Here is a 12,464-nt window from a genome sequence, read left to right as displayed (position 1 = left end):
TTATAACATTGCACTTTATGGCTATATTAACGACGGAAGGGAAAATGGATTGTTGATTTCTTGAAACAACAAGTGAATGTACACATATCTTAACAATATAAATCTATCAACACGTATGGTGCAAAGAAAACATGTCATTTAATGTCATTTCACAAAGTCAGCTCATGCTGGCTTCCTCCCCGGCTGTACGTGAGAAGGTCTGCCCGCTTTCCTCCCACCATGATACTGACCGACGTCGTATATAACATTGCACTTTATGGCTATATTGACAACTCATGCTGGCTTCCTCCCCGGCTGTACGTGAGACGGTCTGCCCACTTTCCTCCCACCATGATACTGGCCGACGTCGTATAAATAAAATATTCTTGATTGCAGCGTAAAGCACCAATCAAATAAATAAATCAGTTTATCAATAATAGTTTTTATTAGCAGGTAACATTGCCAAAAAATGCATATTATAAAAAAGCTGCAGTGCAACGATCTGTTTAAAATATATCGTCGATAATAATGAAAGAAGGCAGTTGTTTATTTTTACTGGGTTGGTGTGAAGAGGCTATAGGGGAGATTATTGGTAAAAATCAGTGATCTCAAATCCAGTCAGATATTTGCTATTATTTTGGAATACCCCAAATAATTTTCTTTCACGAGACACCAGCCTCTTTTTTGCACATGTTACCGTTCAAGGTCGGTAATGAAGTTCCTTAAATGCTGCATTGCATTTTAACTTCTTCAAAGTTTTGAATCATTTTGAGGCTATAAATAGTACAATATATTAAGACCTACAGCCTAGAGAGAAAAAACAGAGCAGCGACGACAGCGTGATAGCTGGCAAATTGTCAAACGTAACGGTGAAATACGGCCCATTGTCACTTTAAATGCAAAAATAGCAGCAAATTAAACGCCCCTAGCACCATGGCTTAAGCAGAATGAGGTAAAAAAAATGCAGTGATGTTATCTGCAATTTATTAGACGTCACTGGTTTAGAAATATTCAAAATGCTGTGTTGTCATCATGTTTAACACCACAATCATTTTAAAACAAAGCAAAAGGAGCAGTCTTCGGGGGATGCTTAGTCCGTCAGCAGAATCCTAGTTTATGCAGGTATACGACTCTGATATTTAATGTGCGGTAGTAACTGGAGGCTCTTCGTGATAAAAACAAATATCTTGATTAGCAAATGTGGATTTTTTGTCAAAAATCCGCGGTATAACCGACGTCGAAACAATGGTGCTGTTTTTTAGACGTCATCTACATAAAGTTGAGATTTCCAGATGTCTATTCTGACATGTATATGACTTTGAGTGGACAATCGAAAGTGCAGTTTTATTCCGGGTTTCCCTTCAACCATCCACTCACTCAAGTCGCTATATTTAGAAATATGGCCGAAGATTGTCTTTTTTGATAGGCGGACAATTTAGACCAGTGACTAATTTCCCCATATATTTCTCCTATTTGACAATTTTCGGAAAATAAAGGCCGACGAGATTTAGTTAGAAGTCAAATGTAACTGAATGTAAAAAAAATGTAAAAAAAAAAAATAAATAAAAAAATAATTTTTGTATTTAGCTTCTTTTGTGGGTATTAACGCAAGACTAAAAGAGTTCCCTCTCATACGACGATGGTCATACACATTTGTTCGCGTATGACAAAGCCCTGACATAAAACTGCTGTTGAATTGATGATAGTTAGATTCGAACTTGTGACCTTAGTAGTCACGGTTCAGAGTTGCCGTGACGAGAAGTCTGTCGCTCAACACCGGTGAAAGTAACAATCGAGCTAATCTTTTATGTTTTAAAAAAAGTATCTCGGGAAAAAATAAATAAAGCTTGAATTATATTGAATAGAAACAGCGATTGATAACACATAGATCAAAATCAAAATTTTGTTAAAGTTCCCGTTACGGGAAAATTCAAAGTACGGCATGCTTGGGGCATCACGCGCGCACAGCGGCCTGTAAGTGAAGCGTGAATTGAGAGCTGGAGGGCCGCCCCGTGGCCTCGTGGCGGTTCTTGGGCAATGACAGTTCGTGTTCCCTACAGTTCGTGTCACAATCTGCTGTTTCAAACAAACGAAGTAACTAAACAACTTCTGCATTCCGGGAGTGGAAATCAAAGGGTGTTTACGATGAGATATCTGATACATATTTTCTCAGTCTGTAGCATTCTTAGGCCATGTATGTAACTTTACAGAAAAAATTTGTGTCACTGCAGTCGCAAAGACACTCTTGGGCATGAAATAATATCGAAATAAGTTGCAAAAGTATAGCAAATGTGATCTCACAAGGTGTGACGTCACAAGGTCAAGGGTGGCTCTACTCGTAGTGGGGTAGATTTGCTGATGTTTGATCACTCATTTATACCGTGTTTCTTCCGTTTTTGACATCGTAACGATCGGAATCTATTCAGAGAGCTTGGGAGCATTTATGTGCTGTTTGGAATGTTCAGCGCAAGGGTTCTGCTTTGAGTCTAAATAGGCCTGTACTACCTTTTGCGTGATATATCGCAAGATGAATGATCAACACGCCCTCTAACCCGAAAAACGTGACGTCATATTTCCTTAAGCATGATTCTGAGAGTTCTTGGAAAAGTCTTAGGAAAGTGTTTCAAGTTTGTTTGGAAGTTATATAGGACGATGTTTTACTAAAAAAAGTTTCTGTACCGGTACCATTTAATATTTGATGGTATATTTCCCTCTGAAAATGCCATTTTTTGACGCGATATTCCAGAATATTTCACGTACATCAACGCCATGAGCTAAATGGAGTTAAGGAATTCCGGAGAGACCTTTGGTGAAACGACCCCCGCCCTCCCTTCCCCATCAGGTTCCTGCATAACACCTGACGTAAAGCTGCAGCCCTGCCAACGATTATTCTAGAGTCCAGTGGCTGTGCTGAAAGGGATGTTTTAAATACACTATACCGAACACTGATCGTGAAATTTCGGCTATTTCAAATGAATTTTCTCTGTTTTTAATCTGATCGCGCAATTTCTGTCGCTAAAGTTAAAGGAAATCTTGCTGTAATACAGGCTATGTGACTTGTCACTGGAACTAATGTTACATTAGCCCCAGCTTGTCATTATTAAAATCTTAGCATTATTGCAATACCTCACTTATATTAATTACTAGACAAACTCTAGTCTACCTGTGGGGTGAAACCTCAATATGCATTTTTACTTTTAGATCCAAGGCCAAAGGCTACAAAACTGTGACCCATTTCACAAAGCGCCCCATGCGTTACGCGCATGTATCTTACACGGTTATCTGCTTGCAAGAGATCGTAGCTACAATGGAGTTGGCAAGCAGGCTACGTACGCCTTGTGAGACGGGTACCTCGCCGTCAGTGACGTTACTGAATATTGATAAAATGATAGACCACGTCATCAATTAATGACATCATAATTGACCGTCATGTACACAAAATCCTCGTTTTTAGCGCATGACGTCACCCATTAATGACGTCATAATTGACGGATACATGATACGCAAACATATTTACATGGCCGACGTCGCTACCACCAAGTGTAGATCAGGATAGATACTTATTCAGTTTTGTAGTTTGACACTGTTGATGCTGGTGAAAGTGACGAGGACATGTTGCACAGAGTAGCTCTGGGTACTTTGCTGTGTACGGTTGGAGTGATGACAGGATGGGGATTCTCTCGCCGCTTTCTCGTCGTCAGATCCAGTCGGACACCGAATGTTGCTGAATCTCCTATCCGAGAAGGACAAGCCCCGTCTATTGTCCAGCGCTGGACTGGGTTGTCGTTCGTATCTTCCGATGCGTGGAAAACTGAAACCAGCCCAGATCTCCCGACGTATTCTGACAGAAGATGGTTCGGTTTGATTTTCCCTAAAGGAAACTCCTCGGAAGACAAAGGCACAAGGTTTTCCGTGATCCTGGAGTGGATCACTTCGCTCCTCCCCCACCCACACATCCTGGGGGAAAGCGTTGCACCCTGGAACAAGGACTGGCTAGGAGGGGATGAGGGATCGAGGATAATATACCGTTACCTGGTTGGATTTAAAGACGGAACAAGCTGGATCTGGAAAAGATCGTTTAATCTGATCCAGGTAGGTCCAGTAAAATAATGACGATCTGAGAAGTTGTGTGCTCTGTACATTAAACAAATTAGGTTAATCTGGGTTTTATCCGTCAGCCACAACCACAGCTGCATTGCAATCAACCTCATTCAGGTGACAGGGTAAACAGTCTATCATTTGTTTCTCATTTGTGATATACTCTGAAAAAAATAATCAGTTATCTGAGTGCATAATGTATTATTTAAACGATCCATATATAGCAAAGGCTGTGAAAGATATTTACCCACCTTCGCCGGATTTAAAGGAAACCACAGACTCGCCAGATGGTACATCATATCTGGACTATATTTGTACAAAGACCAAAGCGGTTTCCTCTCCCGCAGACGCTATGAGAAGAGGCCCTGCATATGGCATGTACACATCTCGCCTTATAGCATTTGTCAGATCCTGCATGTTGTTTGACGATTTTAATCCACTAGTTATTACTGCAAAAACTTCAATCCAAGTTTCTTAAATTTTACAATGAGTATAATTCTCTTGTAAGTAAATATGGACAGAGCGTCCAGAATCTCTGGCGCTCTGCTTCATGACTGTGTCTAATTCCGCTAAACCCGGGACTAGGGCTGTGTGTGCACCCTGTTGAATTAGATCGCCACGTTGGGTATCTGAACAGTTGCAATCAAAATGCAACTGAGATGCATATTGTGTTATCGACAACTGATACTCTAGCATGGTACATGATTTGGTTACCGATTTCACTCAGTCATCTAGAAGACACCTGGAACGTTGTTATTGGTTTACGGCTGGTATACTGTTCTGTTTCGACACAAAAATTCTGTTATTGCGTCAGATTATTCTTTTAAATATAACACAAATATTCCATTAATTCAACATAACGACTCTATTAACAGAATATTATATTGAATATGATACATTGTTATGCTGTAATAACAGAATACATTCTGGTAACTCAGAAAACAGACTTTCTGTTAAATTTTACAGATTAATTTTTTGAGTGTACCTGAGATTATAGTCATCAAGAATGATTACAGAATAGAAAGTTTTCCTGTTAATGCGACAACGTGTTGTGGCTGTCTTTGAGTGATGTATTTTATATGAATTTTTCCTTCTGGAAGTTGCCATTTAATTATAAATTTGTTTTTCTTCTTGTTTTGCGTTGTGCATACAGTACTGCTCTACCCCAACGATGTATCTGGCACGGATGTGGGTCAGATCGTCCGCGTAGGAATGGCGTAATATTACAGGAAGATGTTCACATCACACGCCGATCATACAGCCAAGATGAGCGTACCATCAGCGTAAAATGGGCGTAGGCTTTGACCATCACCATCAGTCTATGGTTTTGTGACGCACACAAACATTTATCCATTAACTCATCTAACTTACAACAAATGTCACGTTGATCGACACCAACCTTGTTATAGAGCATTCACAAACGGCATCGTTCCGGGCGTGGTTCCTTATTCGCACATAATCATAATAATAGACAGATCGAGTTTTGACTATTTTAGCAATTATTCGCTATTAGGTGCTGAATATAGTGTATAGTTATAACAGAAATTATACATGATAATTCAGGCACCAAGAATGGCTAATTTGTCATATTAGTACAGCTTTTGGTGAGAACTTACGTCATCGGTTGTCCTGGAACGCGCTTACAACTTTAGGCTAGACTTCCACTGACGCTAATAAACTTCTGTGAGAAACGTGACAGGCATGCGTTGGGCTAACTTATCTTTTTACTGGCTTAAATGAGTGAGAGTTGGGCAAATAATAGACCATTCACTGATACTTTTCTCGTCACCACGTCTGCCTTACCAGGTATACAAACTGAAGATACATCGTGTCAAGTTTGCACCTGGCGTTTGGGCAAAGGCTAAAGTGCGGTAAAACGGTCTAAACGAGACTGCATGTACTGTTCGACCAAAGATCTGCGTAAGATGCGATCAGGATGATGCCTACATCATGATCGCTCGGGCCAACACCATGAGCGCATGGGCCTCTCATCATGGCCGTATGACCCACCTAGGATCCGCCCCACATCCGATCAAGATGCGTTTAGGATGGGCGGATTATACGCGTAGAGTATATCGTTAGGATCGGGCAGTACTTTAATACTTCATCTGTTTCAGCCAATCAAACACGCTGTAGACCGAATCTCCCTTAGCAACAGTGTTTTGGTCTTGCTCTCCACTCTGCCTTACGCCTTCCTGTCTGCGATCAGGTTATGGCCTTGGTCAGGTGATATTCCCACATTAGCTTTCCTTCATAATGTCTATTTTTGCTGCTTCATATACATCTGCCTTTGTCTTGTGTAGCCAAAACGTATCCAGTGATATTCCCACATTAGCTTTCCTTCATAATGTCTATTTTTGCTGCTTCATATACATCTACCTTGGTCTTGTGTGGCCAAAACGTATCCAGTGTCTCAACTGACGTCATTTAACTTTGATTTAAAGTTTGTTTCATCGTAATTATTATATATACCTTTAAATTAATTTTATTGTTTATTTGAATAATGTTTTACTTAAATGTTTCTCTAATTTCATAGTAAACAGACGTCAAATAATATTCAACTATTCAATGCAGATTTAATGACGTTTATCTTCAATTCTGTTTGAAATCTTTTATTATAGGTCCGTGTAAACAGTTGGGGAAAGGAGGGAATCGTAACGTATCCGTGGCAACGTCTGGTCTAACTTCCCAGAATTCCATGTCTTGTAAGATGCATTTATTGCTGGTACATATGACTCCACATAATACAGTGCTTCACACTAAAGGCCAACATTCATGCATTGCACTGTCTTTCTTTCTCACTTCATATTCTTTCTCGCCGAGTATAGCATGATAAATTCAAATTTATCTCGCGAAAACCACGAGTATGCAGGTTACAGATTTAATGTAAAAGGTTTCAAGACTGAAAGGAGATGTTGATGAAGTCTGAACTTATGGTATTGTTCTTGAACTTTGATTTAAGATCAAACGCTACCATGTTCAATTTTCTTTTTTTGTCACGAAAGTTTAAGACAACTTTTTGTGTTAAAGTAAAAATTCGTTTGTAGGTCAGCTTGCGATCCTAAGCAACTACTTTCAATTAGACAAAGTTGAACTGCGCGTGACGTTTATGTCGCCTAGCGGTCTAACCAGATTCTGTTTCAGCGCGCACAGGTGCACTACGACCGCAGGAAAGTGTAAGCTCTGATGTAGCAATGTGACTATCACGTGACCTCTTACCTGTGATGGCCACACACGACAATTAATATCCCATATACTTGCATGTTAATCTTTGGTCTCACAGGACTGTCCCTAAAATCTGCGAGCCCAGAATGCCCCTGGCCTGATAACGATCGTTCCCAGAGACAACTCCACTCAAATTCCTGATAGGGGTTAATTGACCGTTGAAGATTTTCACAAATTGACAAACAGGTTATAGGGGATCAAACCCATCCAGACAGAGGCCGGTGAAACAGGACTTTTCAGTTCTTTTGTCTATAGTGCATCTGCCGCCATTCTTTGAAAAACACAGAAATTTATACCTAGAATGAAACTTTGAAGCTTCTGCTACAAAATGTTACCACTTTACAAGCGGAAAAAACGAAACGGAGAAGAAAGAAGATGTATCTAATAGTAGCAAGAGATTACATTTGTAATTAATTGTGGAGTGTTGCCTTATGCATCCCAATGTCCTTGTGTGGGCAAACTGTGATCACGTGTGCGTAAGCGAGCGTAGATCCATGCACCTGCATGGAGACGATATAGAGGCTTAGAGTCGCGGAAAAGTGGAACATGTTCAACTCCGATCAATTAGTGAAGCAGCAGTTTTTGATAATCGCAGTCTATGACTCATTTATTCACGTTCAGCACGAGTTAAAACACAGTTTGCCTAACATTTTCACAAATCATATGATGCAGTATGACTTTCTTACCTTTAGCGATAAAAGGGTTCGAAACTCTTCTATTGTAAATGTCTGGATTTGTCCTGAGATTTTCAGTTCTCAAGAATTCTCTCAGAACTTCGACAATGACATGTCAAACTGTAAATATAACTGTTCACAGGTCTTCTCGCATTAGGTCTACTTGTAAATGTCTCGCTATGCTCCGATATTTTCTCAGTATTGCCTCAAAACTTGTTAGCTCTAATTTTGTAGCCGTGTGGATTTGTAATTAGACCTTTGATATTGTTGTCCAAATGTAAATGTAAATTGATTTTTACTTAGATTTCCTATAGTCAGAATTGTCTTAGAACTTGGACAATGTAATGTCTAATTATAAATGTTTGGATTTGTAATTAGATTTTCAATTCTTTGAGTCACAGGATTTGGACACGATTAGATCTAACTGTGTCTCATTTTTCACTATGTCCACAGCAGCCAAAGCTGTGGAAATCATCAAGCGATTCCAGGGTTTACAGCTCGCCAACAGCAACGCTGAGAAAGACGTCATCAGAAAAGGTACTGGTGAATATATGTGTTAGATACTTTTTGCAGAATAGGAAAAAATGTGTCGGTTTATTTTATCTTAAATACCGCCGACCAGTTCACAGCCAGCACTACATACATTTAAGCAAAACGTTCCTTAGGTTCTAACGACTTTAGTATTTGTCCTAAGTTAATCTACCTACTCGATTCCCAACTCCAGACATGACCATCAACCACTCTTTTATATGAAAATATCAATTTCCAAGTCTTATGGGCTCCAACTTTGACTTACGAACAGACTTACTCAGTAGAAATGTTTAGTTCTTCCCTCATCTGTAGTTATCAGTCAGTCCCCAGGATGAATATTAATTATAACGTATTGGATACACAGCTGAGGAGCTGGAGCTCATGTCCAAGTTAATGGAGTTTCTCCTCGGGAAATGTCAGCATCAGAGCACGGAGCTGCAGAGGAAAGGTAAGATAACTCTTCTATCTGAATATAAAGCACAGGTAAATCGAATACCTTCAAAGATCGACTGGATTTGATGACTCTTTAGGCCTGAATACAAGATGCAGGTAAATTGGCACCGGTGCCATCAAAGATCAGCCGGAGTTGACGACTTTTCTGTCTGTATGTAAGACGCAGGAAAATCGATACGTTCAAAGATCGGCCACGTCTGAAGACTCGTCTGTACGTACGACGCAGGCAAATCGGTACCTTCATAGATTGTTCAAAGATCGACCGGGTTTGACGACTCGTGTGTATGTAAGACGCAGGTAAATCGGTACCTTCAAATATCGGCCGGGTTTAACGACTCATCTGTCTGTATGTAAGACGCAGGTAAATCAGTGCCTTAATATCGGCCGGGGTTGACGACTCTTCTGTCTGTATGTAAACCGCAGGTAAATCGGTACCGTCAAAGATCAGTCGGGGTTGACGACTCTTCTGTCTGTATGTAAGACCCAGGTAAATCGGTACCTTCAAAGATCGTCCGAGTTGGACTGCTCTCCTTAAGTCTGTAAGACGCAGGTAAATCAGTGCCTTCAAAGGTCGTTCAGGTTTGATGAATCTTTTGCAAGTAGGTAAGAGCAAGTAAATCGATACCTTAAAAGACCGATAGGAGGCCTCCGAGTGGTTAGCGTGCTAGCGCAGTACTTTGACCCAGGAGCCTTTCACCAAAGCGATCACCGTGACTTCTAGTCCAGCTCATGGTAGCTGGCTTTTCTCCAGTCGCGCCAATGCAGTTGCTGTGAGTTCAAGTCCAGCTTGTGCTGGATCCCCCTCCGTTCGTGCATGGGAAGGTTTGACAGCAACCTGCGGATGGTCTTCATGTCATACGTAGGACCTAAGATTTCTTAGTTTTCTGGATTCTACCCAGGATATGTTCGGTTTTCTCCCACCACAATGCTGACCACCGTCGGATAAGTGAAATTTTCTTGAGTATCGCGTAAAACACGAAACAAATAAATAAATAAATCTTAGTTTTCCGTAAGAACACATTTTCCGTCAACTTTTCATGTACATGTAATGTCTAAACCTTTCGTCATATCTTCAGTCACGGAGTTGGAGGAATTGGCCCGGGCCGTGGAACATTTACAGAGGCCTAGCAGTAAAAGATGGTCCGATCTACTCGACCGCGGTAAGTTGGACCGGCAGTACGTAACGGACTATCGGCTTATATTCATCTTGTGTTACTAGATCGTATCTTCCCAGCTTTGCTTTCAGAAAGAGGTCATGTGGAAGCAAGGCTGGAAACATGAGCAAGCTATCTTGGTGTTAATCCTTCGTATGTCAAGGGAATGTCAATGAAAAAAAGCAACGAAGTCGTGTGAATCTGACCAGTTCGGCTGCCTAATGGTTAGAGCGTCCGCTTCGAAGTCGGGAAACAAGTGCTGTGTCACACCATGGCCCGGTGTCAGTAGGCCTATATTGCGACTGGGTGGGGTGTCATGTCTGACGTGTGTTCGCCATGATACTTCAGTGGCAGCAGAGCTTTGGCGACTTGGACTCGCCCTGTCACAGTATACCTAATGAATGAATGCTGGTCGTCATATGACTAAAAAATTGTTAAGTACGACGTAAAACTCAAAGCATACATTTATACCTAGAGACCTAGCTCAAAGCTTTTGGTTCCCTGATCTCGAAATATACCAAAGTCCATTTGCAGCTGTTGTAGTTGGTAAATAATAGTAACAAAAGTCTTTTCTTGTATTTCCTCTTTAAATTATCCTTCGTTCGAATTCCAGTGTACAAGAACACGTACCCCGCAGTGATCAAGATCGAGTATTACAAATTACACGTGCCGCTAGATGGCGCTGACAAGGGAGATAACTCTGTCACTCTGCCCAATGTTCTTGAGAAGGACGACAGCGAAACAGAGGTGACTCCCGGAACAGAGCTCGACTGGGACGAATGTGGATGAGTCCATGTTGATAAGCGTACTAATACACTGTCAGTTTCGTCTCTGCCCCTCTTTCCGTCATGCCGATAATAAACTGCATACATATAATACATCTTGCTGTGGAAACTTTTGCATTCTGTTAATCTTATTGAAAGGTCACTTATACATGACTACAGCGAGCGGACCGTTATCAGGATTTAAGCTTATATACAAGTCTACATGACAAATACAATTCCATAAGAGTACATTTGGAAGGAAACAGAATCGCCGATGAAGATAACAGACCATTGTAACAGTAAAGAAAAACTCAAGTTAAGTATGTACATCAAATGAAAAACCATAAAAAACATTGTCCAGAAAAGTAGTTCGATTTAGATTTTTAGAATTAATTCAATTGAGTGAAATGGTTTTACAACGTCAGATTCTACGATGGACGGTTGGAACCCAGAGGGTATCAGTGACGTCATATACAACGTCAGATTCTACGATGGACGGTTGGAACCCAGAGGGTATCAGTGACGTCATATCCATATTTTTTTTGCTTAAAATATTTAATTTCGAGGTTCACTCGGGGAACGCATACATAGATATATACAAGAATGCATTGAAAATGATAAAATATAGCAGTCTATGTGTGTTACGTGCAAAATCCTGGTGTGACGTCACTGGTCCCAATATGCATGGTCAGAAACGTTAAGACAGAATTCAAAGTTTTAAAGGCATTTCACAAGACTGAGGAATTTTTTCCAAATATTTTTCTACAAAGTGTTTAATGATGCTTGATCCGCAGTAAACTTCACAATACTCTTTAACTTGCCTTTAAAGTCACTTATGAATGGATAAGGGATCGACGCTGATTGGCTTACATTGTAAACCCGGGTTAAATATCGTGACGTTTGAAACATTCGAAATCACTGCAAAATACACGTGTTGAGCATAGCCAAACCAGAGCAGCGACGACGGTGTGATGAATGGCAAACACCACGTGTAACCGGTGAAATCTGGTCCAGTGTTTTATTCCGTTTAATTGTTCATGTAATTACTTAAATATTAGTTAGATCTGACTCCCTCAGTCGCCCACTGATTACATGTGTAACACATATAATAAAAGATTTATAACAAAACAATATGTAGTAAAACCAGGGGTGATAGTTGGCAAATGGCCACATGTAGGCGGTGAAATACGGCCTGTTGTCAGTTAACTTCAGTTAAGGTTTTATCCCAGCCGTTCATGTATATGCTTAAACAGTAGCAAATCACGTCCTTTTTTCCGGGATTTGCCTTTGTTTCATCCTTAACAGAGAACTCCAGTGCAAACATATCCCACATAACGTGATGAAAGCTACTACACAAAACAGTCTCCTTTGAAACTACGACGTCAAAATGTCAGTCTCCATTCAATAATTTCAATCGCCTGTCTCATGTTTTTTTTTTTAATTACAATCTTTCTGTCTGCTACAGATTCCCCTTTAACAGTCCATGACAGCATTCCTCGTGGCTTTATTTCTTGTGTATATGGTAGTTAAACAATTATCCTATTATTGTTAAAATATCCGTGTTTTCTGAGGCCTATTTCCAAATC

At 40.4% G+C, this 12,464-nt stretch overlaps 1 long non-coding RNA gene across 1 annotated transcript; it reads left to right on the top strand.

The window, feature by feature from the left end:
* Positions 1–6,724: 6,724 nt before the first annotated feature.
* LOC135477624 (uncharacterized) lies at positions 6,725–8,894 on the top strand. The gene is made up of 3 exons (XR_010445221.1): positions 6,725–6,782; positions 8,430–8,513; positions 8,872–8,894. It is a non-coding gene; the product is annotated as an uncharacterized LOC135477624 (long non-coding RNA).
* The last annotated feature ends 3,570 nt before the right edge of the window (positions 8,895–12,464 follow it).

The sequence above is a fragment of the Liolophura sinensis genome, chromosome 11 (assembly GCF_032854445.1).
Source record: "Liolophura sinensis isolate JHLJ2023 chromosome 11, CUHK_Ljap_v2, whole genome shotgun sequence".
NCBI classification, from domain to species: domain Eukaryota; kingdom Metazoa; phylum Mollusca; class Polyplacophora; order Chitonida; family Chitonidae; genus Liolophura; species Liolophura sinensis.
The sequence above is the reverse complement of the archived record's forward strand: the minus strand, read 5'-3'. Positions and strand labels throughout refer to the sequence as shown.